General features: G+C 48.1%; 1 protein-coding gene across 5 annotated transcripts in view; it reads right to left on the reverse strand.

The window, feature by feature from the left end:
• LOC142566711 (cysteine/serine-rich nuclear protein 2-like) overlaps nt 1-11,021 on the reverse strand; it is an 83,654-nt gene that overhangs the window by 22,518 nt on the left and 50,115 nt on the right. The gene's annotated exons all lie outside the window — the stretch shown is intronic.

Here is an 11,021-nt window from a genome sequence, read left to right on the forward strand (position 1 = left end):
ATATGTGCCTTCTTGTAACTGTGTCATGTTTCGCGCTGCATCAAAAGAGTCCCTGATGATTCACCAACAAGCCCCCATCACTACGCTTGTTGTCTTCTACCATCCTATCTAGCTTCCCTCTGGATTTGCACATTGGTAGAAAGGTAAGCGCTGCAATTTCTGCAATGCTTTTGTGGGGGCTCACAGATAAGGGTAATGTGGCAATGTCCAGGGAGCTCCTGAGGGCACTGTGCACATTCGATATGGTGCAAAGGTCCGAATGAGCTTCTCATGTAGCCTTTCCTCTCTGCCCCGCTCGTGTCATGTATACATATGCTCTGAACCACCCCCCAGTGCAGTGTGCCAGACAGCAGCAGCAGCAGCAGTGGGAAAGTCGAAGGAAGAGGCAAAAGAAGCTTCGCTGTAAAAGTGGATTTGCATCTGCTCATGCGTTGCTCCTGTTTTATGCAACATGTTTCTTTCATCTATTGACTGTATTTAAGAGAGTGTGATGGACACAGACACAGTCCTCAATATATGCGTATTTAGATACGTTGACAATTTCCTTGTGGTTTTGAAAAGTTCAAACTCTGTGACTATGTGTCATGAGGTAAATTCTGTGTTGTCCTTGTTCAGACACCATGGATAAGGTTTAACCTTTACCCATGAACTACCTTCGAATATGCAAACATTGTTTTTAGATGCCAGCCTGACCGTAGGCGAGCGACATGTTTGCTGGCAATATAGCCCCCAAGCACAAAAAAATTTACTGTCATTCGAATCCACCAACTCAAAACTACTGAAAAAAGCTACAACGAGGCTATGTCTTTGATTTGCGCTCATTAAGTCATGCGAACACACGACTACAAGAATCACGGCTGGTTGCAGTCGGTTTCCTTACTTCTGCCCTAATTAGTGTGTCCGAGATGCTGCTCCAGAGGTTGAAGGGTGTGAGCAGAGGGCCCGGTCTAATGCAGAGAAATAAGAAAAGACCACAAGTTGTGCCCTATATGCACAAGGTCTCGCACAACCTAAAAAAGGTTGCGAATCAGCACGACATGCCTGTGGTTTTCTCCGCACTCAATAAGCTGTCGAGGCTCTGCGCCCACATTGCCTTTCAAAGGGCCAAGACTGCATGTGCAAAGAAGCATGCTAGGCCTTTTCTGCACTGTGCCATCGGCACTTTCTACAAAATACCTGAGTTGCAGCCAAGTATGTATCGGCCAAACTGGATGTTGCACTAACAACTGTTAAATGTTATGCCAGTACTCATAACAGAAAGCCTGCACTTTCATTCAGCTTTGCAAAAGCCCCACCACATCTTGTGTATCTTCCTAAGCATTGTAAGCAATTGGACAGATTTCCTTTGATGACCTAACTAAGCAGCTCCTCCAGCAAAAAGCAAGAACGAAGAAATCTCATCATTGGTTGAGCAGTGATACCATCAGATAGTGGAGAATGATACCACTGTATTCAAAGATAATATATTTAAAGGGGTGCTGAAACACTTTTCTAAATAATCAAGAAATGACATCATTATTAAATTACGTCGCCTCACGAATCTCCTGCAGCACAAGTTTTTCAAACCCTTTGAGCACAAGCAAAGCTTGTCGTACAAGTCACTTGTACGCTCTAAGCTGGAATATGCCTCTGCCATCTGGAGCCCTAACCAAAAATATAGAACAAACTGTCTAGAATCAGAACAAAATCGTACCACAAGATTAATTCATTTATGCTATTCATATAATGCCAGTGTATCATCGTTAAAAGCAGAATCTGGCCTAACCACTCTGGTTTGTCCGCGTCGTATCGCTAGTATGTACTTATTCCATAGGTTCTTCTACAGCTCACTTCATCATCCACCCGACATCAGTCCTCGTGCACGCATTTTACTCTGCATTGGTCATACCCTTCAAGTCGTCCGGCCATGTGCGCACACTACCACTTTTGCCTCATCATTCTTTCCATGCTCAGCCTCGGACTGGAACGACCTTTCACATGACATCACCACAATCACCTGCCCATCTGTGGTATTTTCGAAGGTGGGAGTCAAGACTCCAGCTGTCCCGATGTAAAAAGCTGTTTATTGAACACATACAACCATATATATAACGAAGGACAAAAGTGCCCCCTGGGGAATAAAGAACTCAAATGAATAACGAAACTGAATACAACATACTCCCTCCCTTATTTTTAGTGATTAGTTGTTAGTAAGTATTAGTAAGGAAACCCCAAGGCATGCACACTGTACTTGTTTACACACATTTACAGAGTATGTGTATAACGTCAGACCGCCAACTAGTTGGTCTCATAGTCTTGGAGCCAGGCCGGTGGCCGGCGCTCTCAGGTCGGCCGTTTTGGACGTCACACTGGCGATGGGCTCGTAGACTGCTGCTGCAGTATGCCAGGAGACTGCGCCTGTGTCCTGGGGGAAGGCGGCTGTAGCACAGCAGGCTGCAGCACATCAGGAGACTGCAGCTGCGGTGTGGCAGGCTGCAGCGCATCAGGAGACTGCGGCTGCGGCGTGGCAGGCTGCAGTATGCCACTAAATTGGCCTGGTTCACAGGTGCCCCTCTCCGGAACCCTGGAAAGCTTGGAGGCATTCCACGTACAGCTGTCTCCAAGTCTGAAAGAGGCTGGTCCCCTGCTCTCGATCACTTTAGTTGGTGAAGAAAAGGCGCAGTCTCCCTTGAAACGAATGGAAGGTTTTTTGATAAGGACAAAGTCGCCTACGGCTACCTTCGTCTTCTTGGCAGCTCTCCTTTTGTCCGTGTAGTGCTTGCTGCTCTGCTGTTGATGCCGAACCCTTTGACGAAGTCGCGTCAACTCCTTGGCTGGGTCTTCCGCAAATGCTGGTGCTGAGAAACCGACGACATCCAGCCTGATTCGGGGCATTCTGCCATGCAGCAGAACTGCTGGGGTGACCCCAGTGTTGGCATGCAGAGTACAGCGGTAAATGGCAAGGTATTCTGTGACAGCTTGTCGAAGTGGTCATCTTTCGAGGAGTGCAACTTGAATGAAGTTTTTCAAAGTACAATTGAAATGTTCTATTTGCCCATTGGCTTGAGGGTAGTACACCAAAGAATGTGAAAGATTGATGCCTCTGTTTTGCAGGAAAGTGATGAATTCAAGTGAAGTGAACCGAGGTCCATTGTCACAAACGATCTCTTCTGGGTAGCTTTCATGGGCAAAAACACTTGTTAAGAAGTCTTTCACGGTGCTCGTGGACAGTTCACTGCAAAAGCATACCTCTGGCCATTTAGAATGGTAGTCAACAAGTGTTACAGCAAATTTGCTGTTGTGGGCTGCATGCTCCAGAGGACCTACAATGTCTAGGCCAAGCTTTTGCCACGGTCGCTCAGGCCCTTCAACAGGTTGCAACGGTGCTGCTGATGTTTTCACAGACTTATCTGCCTCCAGGCAGATGCGGCACTGCCGTTTGTGGCAATGCCTTTTCCACTTGCTTATCCATTCGTGGCCACCAGAGCCGCTCACGCAGTCACGCCTTCGTGTGCGTGATACTTGGATGCGTCACGTGCACGGTGCTGATGATCTGAGCCGTGAGGGAGGACGGAACAACGAGGTGCTCTCCACGCAGTAGTAGGTTATCGGCAACAGAAAGTTCTTCCTGAATAGTGTAGAATGGTTTTGCCCCTTCTGGTATGGATTTCTTTGACGGCCAGGAACTCAGCACAAATGATTTAATGGTTTGAGGCAACTGTCCTCGAGGGTGTCCTGCCTGAACTTCTCCTTTGTCACGCAAGCTGGCTCAATGAACGAGACATTTCTTCCTCCTTAGCAATCTCTGCCTCCGAGCTAGGTGTTGGTAGCCGAGGAAGTGCACCTGCTACAGTGTTTATGGACCCCTTTTGGTATTCAACAGTGAAATTGTAGCAAAGTAGTCGTGCACTCCAGCGTGCGATTCGGAGTGGACGTCTTCCATGTCCTTGTGACGACAGCAAGGACACCAGTGCCTGGTGGTCTGTTCGAATTGTGAAATGGCGACCCCAAAGGTATGGGTGCCATCACTCACATGCCCAAATACATGCAAGGGCTTCTCATTCACCGACTGAGTATTTTCTCTCCGCAGGCGACAGTGAACGAGATACGAAAGTGACTGTGCAGAGCTCGTCGCCACTTTCTTGCTGCAGGAATGCTCCCAGCCCACAGTCGGACGCGGCGGTCGACACAATGACTGGCAGTGACGGATCGAACATCTGGAGGACTGTACTCGACGAAAGCATTTCCTTGACCCTCCTGAAACTGCTGTCTGCTTCAGCAGACCAGATGAATGGCTCATTTTTGCCAAGTAAGACTCTCATAGGCTCAACCACTTGTGCCAAGTGTGTAACAAACTTGGAGTAGTATTCTACGAGACCCAGGAACGAATGAAGGGTGGCAACATCAGTTGGCACTGGTGTGTTAACTATGGAGTCTACCTTCTCTGGAAGTGGCGAGATACCACGTGCAGTGACCTTGTGCCCTAGACACACAAGTTCTGGAAAGTCGAAGAGGCATTTGTTGTTCGGTTTCAGACCTCTGTTTTTGATCTTTTGCAGCACGGTATTCAAGTTTGAAAAGTGCTCTTCTGCGGTCTTGCCAAAATGATGACATCATAAATGTAGAACAACACGCCAGGGCAGCGGTGAAAGATTGTCGGCATCATCTTTTGAAATGCCGCTGGGGCAGAAACCTACTTAAAGCAAACTCTTTCAAAACGGAAAGGCCGTCATGAGTGATGAAAGCTGTCAGATCCCTGCTGTCAGGGTGCAAGAGAACCTGATGGTAAGCGGAAGCCAAGTCAAGTTTTGAGAAGTGTGTAGCGCCTACCAAAGCGTGAAGCAGCTCCTCTGTGTGGGGCAACGGGAAACTGTCTGGAACAATAGCTTTGTTCGGCTCTCAAAGCTCTACACATATCCTGATGCTGCCAACTTTCTTGTCAACAACAACAATGGGGGACACCCATTCAGAAGCATCAATGCGCTCAATGATGTCAAGGCTCAGCAAACTCTGAAGCTCATTTGATATTGGTGACCGGAGAGAGTATGGCAGATGGCGAAGCTTTGAAGTTACAGGCTGCATGCCTTGCCGCGTCTTGATGCAATGCATGAACCCCTTAGCAAGACCCAACTCGGGACTGAAAAGTGAACTGAACTCATGTGCAAAGGCTGGCGGAAGATCTTTGTCACGGGGCTGCGCGCTTGACGGTGTGGAAACGGAACAGGATAGCACGTTAGTGACAGTCGGAAGCGGAGCACCGGACATGTATAAGCACTTGAGAGCAGAACCTTCAATGCGAAGATTCAAGGCCGTCAAGACCGATCAGACAAGTTCCTCGGTGAACCACATAAAAGCGAAGCGACGCTGTGCGGCCTTTAAACCGAATGTCTGCCTGGAAACAACCTAGCACGGAAATCGGCCGTTGAGAGTAGTCACACAAAGTAACATGCAGAGCAGGCAGGAGCAGAATGCTCTGAAAATATCGACTGAATTCTTGCTCCGACAGGATTGAAACAGACGACCCTGAATCGACAAGGAATGTCAAAGTGACATTCGCGACTTGCACTTGAATATGAATTTCGCTATGCACGGAAGGTTGCACAGTCAACACTTGCTCAGCACTGCTAGATGACGAAACATCTTCATGAAAGTCAACTTCACGAACTCGGCCTTGCATTTGAGTTCGTTTGCGGTTGCATACCCTTTGAAAGTGGCCCTTGCGACCGCAAAACGAACAAGTCTTGCCATGCGCTGGGCATTGCGGCACTGATGCGAAGTGGTCCCGCGAGCCGCATCGGAAACAATGTGGCGAACCGGAGCGGCTACTCTGTTCTCGGTTCTGCTCAGGGGTGCAGTTCCGCTGCAGCGCACGTGAGCAGCTTGCGCTCCTCGTTAAATTCTTCTGAAAGGTGGCTGCCAGTTGTGAATTCCTTTTTTTCGAAGAATGCGAGGATGGTTTACGATGCTGCCGAAATGAAATTGCCTCGACCGAAGCAGAAAGTTCCTTTAGCTCTTCAGCCGCCTGCCCAAACTGAAGTGCAATTCAAACTGAATTCTCGAATGAAAGTGTGGAACCCTCGAGCAGCAACCGCTCACGTACGCGATTGGAAGCTATGCCGGCAAAGAATTGATCCCGCAGAGCATCATATTGTGAAGCAAATGAACAATGATGCTAGCTCCCGTAGAGCGGCAACAAAGTCATGAACGGACTCGCCTGTGTATTGGTTGTGGCGGTGAAAGCGATGACGTTCGATGATAACGTTGCATGACGTCGAAAACTGGTGCCGTAATGCGGCGAGTGCAGAGTCGTATTTGTCAGGAGGGGCCATGACAGACTTGTCATCAGTGAGTACTGCCGCACTTGGCGCTGCCGGTGCTGCGGCGCTGGTCCCTGCATGTAACGTCTGATAAATACGCTGGCCCTCCGTCCCGAACAACGCAAAAGAATAGCCTTGCGTTGCTCCGGCTTGAATGCAGCGGCTCTGGATGCCAGCAAGTACATGTTGAACATCTGCTCCCACTGCTCCCATTGCAATGACGGACGGACGGGCGTCGGAAGGAAAAACGGTGGCGGAGCAAGCCCGGTAAAGCTCATGGTGGGCGGATCCAGATGGTGCAGCGGGGCTGGGGGTACGTTCACAACATCCTCGTCGCCAATGTGGTATTTTCAAAGGTGGAAGTCAAGACTCCAGCCATCCCGATGTAAAAAGCCATTTACTGAACACATACAACCATATATATAACGAAGAACAGAAGCGCCCCCTGGGGAATAAAGAACTCAAATGAATAACGAAACTCAATACAACACCATCCACGTTTTTGAACTGAATAATTACCATATTTAACAGCAAGCAAATGTGTACCTAAACATATTTTCTTTGTGTATGTAATTTCTTTTATATTTGCGACCCACCCCTTATGTAATACCCCCAATCCTGGGGGCCTTTAAGGTAATAAAGTGAAGTGAAGCTATTGAACCAATGATTGGCTTCTCTCTCCTTTTGTTTCCATTAGTGTGCTGGAAGCTACACAGGGAAGACTGCAAGGAGCCGCAAGGAAGAAATGCCCCGCTGGCCTCGCCCAAAGTTTGAACGTCTCAGCAGTGCCTTTCATCTCTGGGGCCACGTGCAGCCAATGCAGCAACACACCACTACTGCCGGTTTACGCACAGCAGTGTGTAGACCGGCAGTGCAAAGATGAAATTATTTTCCTGTCGTTTTGAGATCGCAGACATACATATTTTTTATTTATTGAACTCAAACGAGCAATAATTGTATAACTGAGAATGTTCTCACTATCTGAAAATTCAGCCAATAGCGCGTGCGGGCTTCGCTGCTTGTGATGATGCTGCATGACAACATAGTTAAGAGAGCAAACAATTTTTCACCGCTTTTGACACTAGACTGTAAATTGCCTGCTGCATGCAGCGCAACAATATTTGCCCTCAAGTGTTCACAGAAGCCTCGTTAACAGGCACCTTTTCTCACTATGTTCAAAAAGTGAACCCCTTTTGGAGCTGGCATTTGGGCAAGTTGATTCCCCTACTGCAGCAGCAGGGTGAAGGGTGAGGGAATCTGCAAGGCCACATACAAGTCGCAGCCCACAGCACTTATTGTGTAGGGACAGCCACAAAGGCGGATCAATGCAGGAGTAAAAGAAAAAAAATTCAAATAATAATGAGCAGGCTCACCTCCAGTGGTGTAGCAAGGGGGGGGGGGGGGAGGTGTCATATACGTCTGAAGACACCCGGAAATTGTTGATATCCTTGACTTCCTCGACTCTCGACTACACCCGGGGGGGGGGGGGGGAGGTGACAGAAGACCTATGGGCCCTGGGTGCCAGACGACCTAGCTATGCCACTGCTCGCCTCTACCTGCTCTACCACGCATGAGGGTGTACACTGGACTAAGCCAATACTAGTATCAGTTCAGTTCAGTTCAGTTCAGTTTTATTTCCTTAAAGACCCCTTTGCTAGGGGTATTACATAATGGGTGGGTACAGTTGATAATGCAAACATTAACACAGGTATATAGAAAAGATTGTACATGAAAGCTACATTTTCGCAAGTGCATAAAAACATTGTGCATCATTGTGCAACATAAGAACAGTGTAACTCGCCTTATGATCGAAGCATACCATATTCAAAAAACAAAAGGTGCATGCATCAGTCATCCATCAATCTCTTCAACTGAGAAAGGCTTATCTGATTGCGCATAAACGGAACAGCGTGCAACGGTGCATTCACGATTTCTTCAAGCCTACTGTCGAGCCCGAATAAGTGCGTGGAAATAAAGGATTTCATTTTTTTTTTCTTAATCTGCTTTTTCGGACACCTGTTTATTCGGACATTTCCGCAGTCCCCATGAGGTCCGAATAAACGGTCGGCGACTGTATATAGATAAACGAGAAGAAAGGGGGTTAACCAAGGGGACCGATTTTTTTAGAGCGCAGCTCTTTGGCGTCCGTTCCTGGGTTTCGCGTCGGCGTCGGCCTCGTAACCAGCTCCGCCCCCCTTTCATCCCCCCAGCGCTAGCAGCGATCGACTGATACCGCTGGATGCCGCTGACGCCGCTAGAGAGTCAAGATAACGTGACTGCATAGAACACCGTCGCCGCCATGCAGAAAGAGGAGGAAAGGGTCCCCCCCCCCCTGTTCTTGTGTGGCGGATAGGGTGCTCTTCAGTTGCCGACGCGCCGGTTATTCGTTGTCCCTGAAACCAACTCCACAGCTGGGGTTGACTCACTATCGGCGTCAGCGGCATCAGTCAGTCGCTGCTATCTCTTCCCTCCTCCCTTTATCGTGTTGTCCGCTTGCTGCGCGCGCTTCTGCCCCCATCGTTTGCCGCTGGGTGTACACGCCGCCCCCCTCCCCCCTCTTCCTGCGAGTCTCCGGTTGTCAAAGCGCCGGCTCGAACTTAGTTCCTTTCTTCGCTCCTCCTCCAATGCAACCCCTGTGCGGTGGCAATCAGAGAGCCAGATCGGTGGCGGCGGATCTGTATATGTGCACCGCCCAAGCCGAAATTGCCGCTGCCGTTCGCCCTGTGCGGTGGCAATCAGAGAGCCAGATCGGTGGCGGCTTGACATAAAGACAAACAGCAATTTCCTAACACTTATGCGGGAGAACATCCCGTTCCTCTCGCTCGTAACGCGTCCCACGGCTGTGACAACCTCGCGAGGCACTTGTATACATCTCGTCTTTGAGAATCAAGCATTGGTTTACCAAGTCGAACATATATCAGTCTATTTCTCCGACCACAAAGCTTCCTTCATGACTGTCAAGAACTGTTAGTGGAGTCTTTGTTAAAGGAATACGTGTGAAAAATAAAAAAAAAATTCTGTGATAGCGCATACATGTGTTGCTAGATTTCTTTGCCTCAATCTATCGAAAAGGTGAAACAGCTTATTTGCTGCGCTCACATTTCGCATTAGGAAGTAACGTAATCGTCGGCAATTTTTTAAGAGGCCAACCAACACTGACACCAAGGACAACATACGGAAATTATGATGATGAATGTGGTGTTTTGTGGCGCAAGGGCCAAATGTGGCCAGAGCGCCAGGCCGGTGGTAATGCGTTCACAATGGAGCTATGAATAACGAAGGGCAGATGTTACAGTGGCTGTAAAGGGGCCTAAAAACAGTCGCTCTAAAGTGCATAAAACCTATACAAGATAAAACTATGCCGATGGTTAATGGGCTGTACAATGGACACGAAATACACATTGTGAAATAATGATGATTTAGTGAAATATCTCACAGATATACTTTTTGCAATAAGCACTACTCCCTTAACAGAGTCCTTGGGATGCAAGGGCCTGTAGGCATGTGCTATGCAAGACTACCATCACAGCGGCATCCTCTAGAAAGAGGATGTGCTATGAATTTCTGGGGCTAAAAACTTGCAAGTCGACATCGTTCAAGAAACCCACAACTGCTTTAGTGTCAAAGAATGGTTCTTCACCAAGAAACATTGCTAGATGGAAATGGGTGTGCTGGCGATATACAAGGGGAAAATGTCTCTTTCTCTCAGCTTTGGCTTCCCGACACTCCAGGAGGACGTGGAGAACGGTCAGCCTCTCACCACATCTACCACACGTTGGAGGCTCATTTCCGGTCAGTAAAAAATTGTGGGTGTCATAGGTGTGTCCTATCCTGAGTCGACAGAACAGGACATCAGTTCGTCGTGTTTTCGTTTTCGGGAGCCAGAAACCTAACTTTGGCTTAATCAAGTGAAGCTTATTCGTACTTTCCATGTCGCACAAGCGTTGCCAGTGGCTTTGCAGATTCTTCCGTAAGAGAGGCTTCAGATCTGTGACAGGGACAGCAGCCGTAGGAATAATAGCTTGCGAGGTGATTGATGTAGCCATTTTGTCAGCTAGTACAGTCCCCTCGATGCCTCTATGGCCAGGTACCCAGCATATAATGACATGCTGGTTAGACATATACGCTCTGCAGAGAATGGAATAGAGCTCAGTAAGTACGGGGTTTTTGTGTTTACACAGTGACTTCAAGGCTTTTACGACGCTTAAGGAGTCTGTAAATATAATTGTTTTTTGAAGATTTGATTTTCTGATATGTTTCACAGCCGACAATAGTGCATGAGCCTCAGCCGTAAATATACTTGTTTCAGAGTGTAGTACACCGGATTCCGAGAAGGATGGACCAATGGCTGCGTAGGACACCCCGGCATGCGACTTAGAAGCGTCTGTGTAGAACTCTGTACACGAGTACTTGTACTGGAGCTCCAAGAAATGCATTTTGATATGTGTCTCTGGCGCATGTTTAGTGACCTCTACAAAGGATGTGACACACTCTATCAGATGCCACTGCCATGGCGCTAACAGTTTCGCTGGAGCCATAAGACAATGTTCAAGCACCGGAACACCCATTTCCTCACTGAGGTTCCTTGCACGCAAAGAGAACGGTCTTCTCGCTGCAGGTCGGTTATTGAAGAGTAATGCATTGGTCATATCGTTTATGCATGAATAAGAGGGGTGTTCGCGGTTAGAATTCACTTTGAGGAAATATGTAAAACTGCTATATGAT

The sequence above is a fragment of the Dermacentor variabilis genome, unplaced genomic scaffold (genome assembly GCF_050947875.1).
Source record: "Dermacentor variabilis isolate Ectoservices unplaced genomic scaffold, ASM5094787v1 scaffold_13, whole genome shotgun sequence".
Lineage (NCBI taxonomy): Eukaryota > Metazoa > Arthropoda > Arachnida > Ixodida > Ixodidae > Dermacentor > Dermacentor variabilis.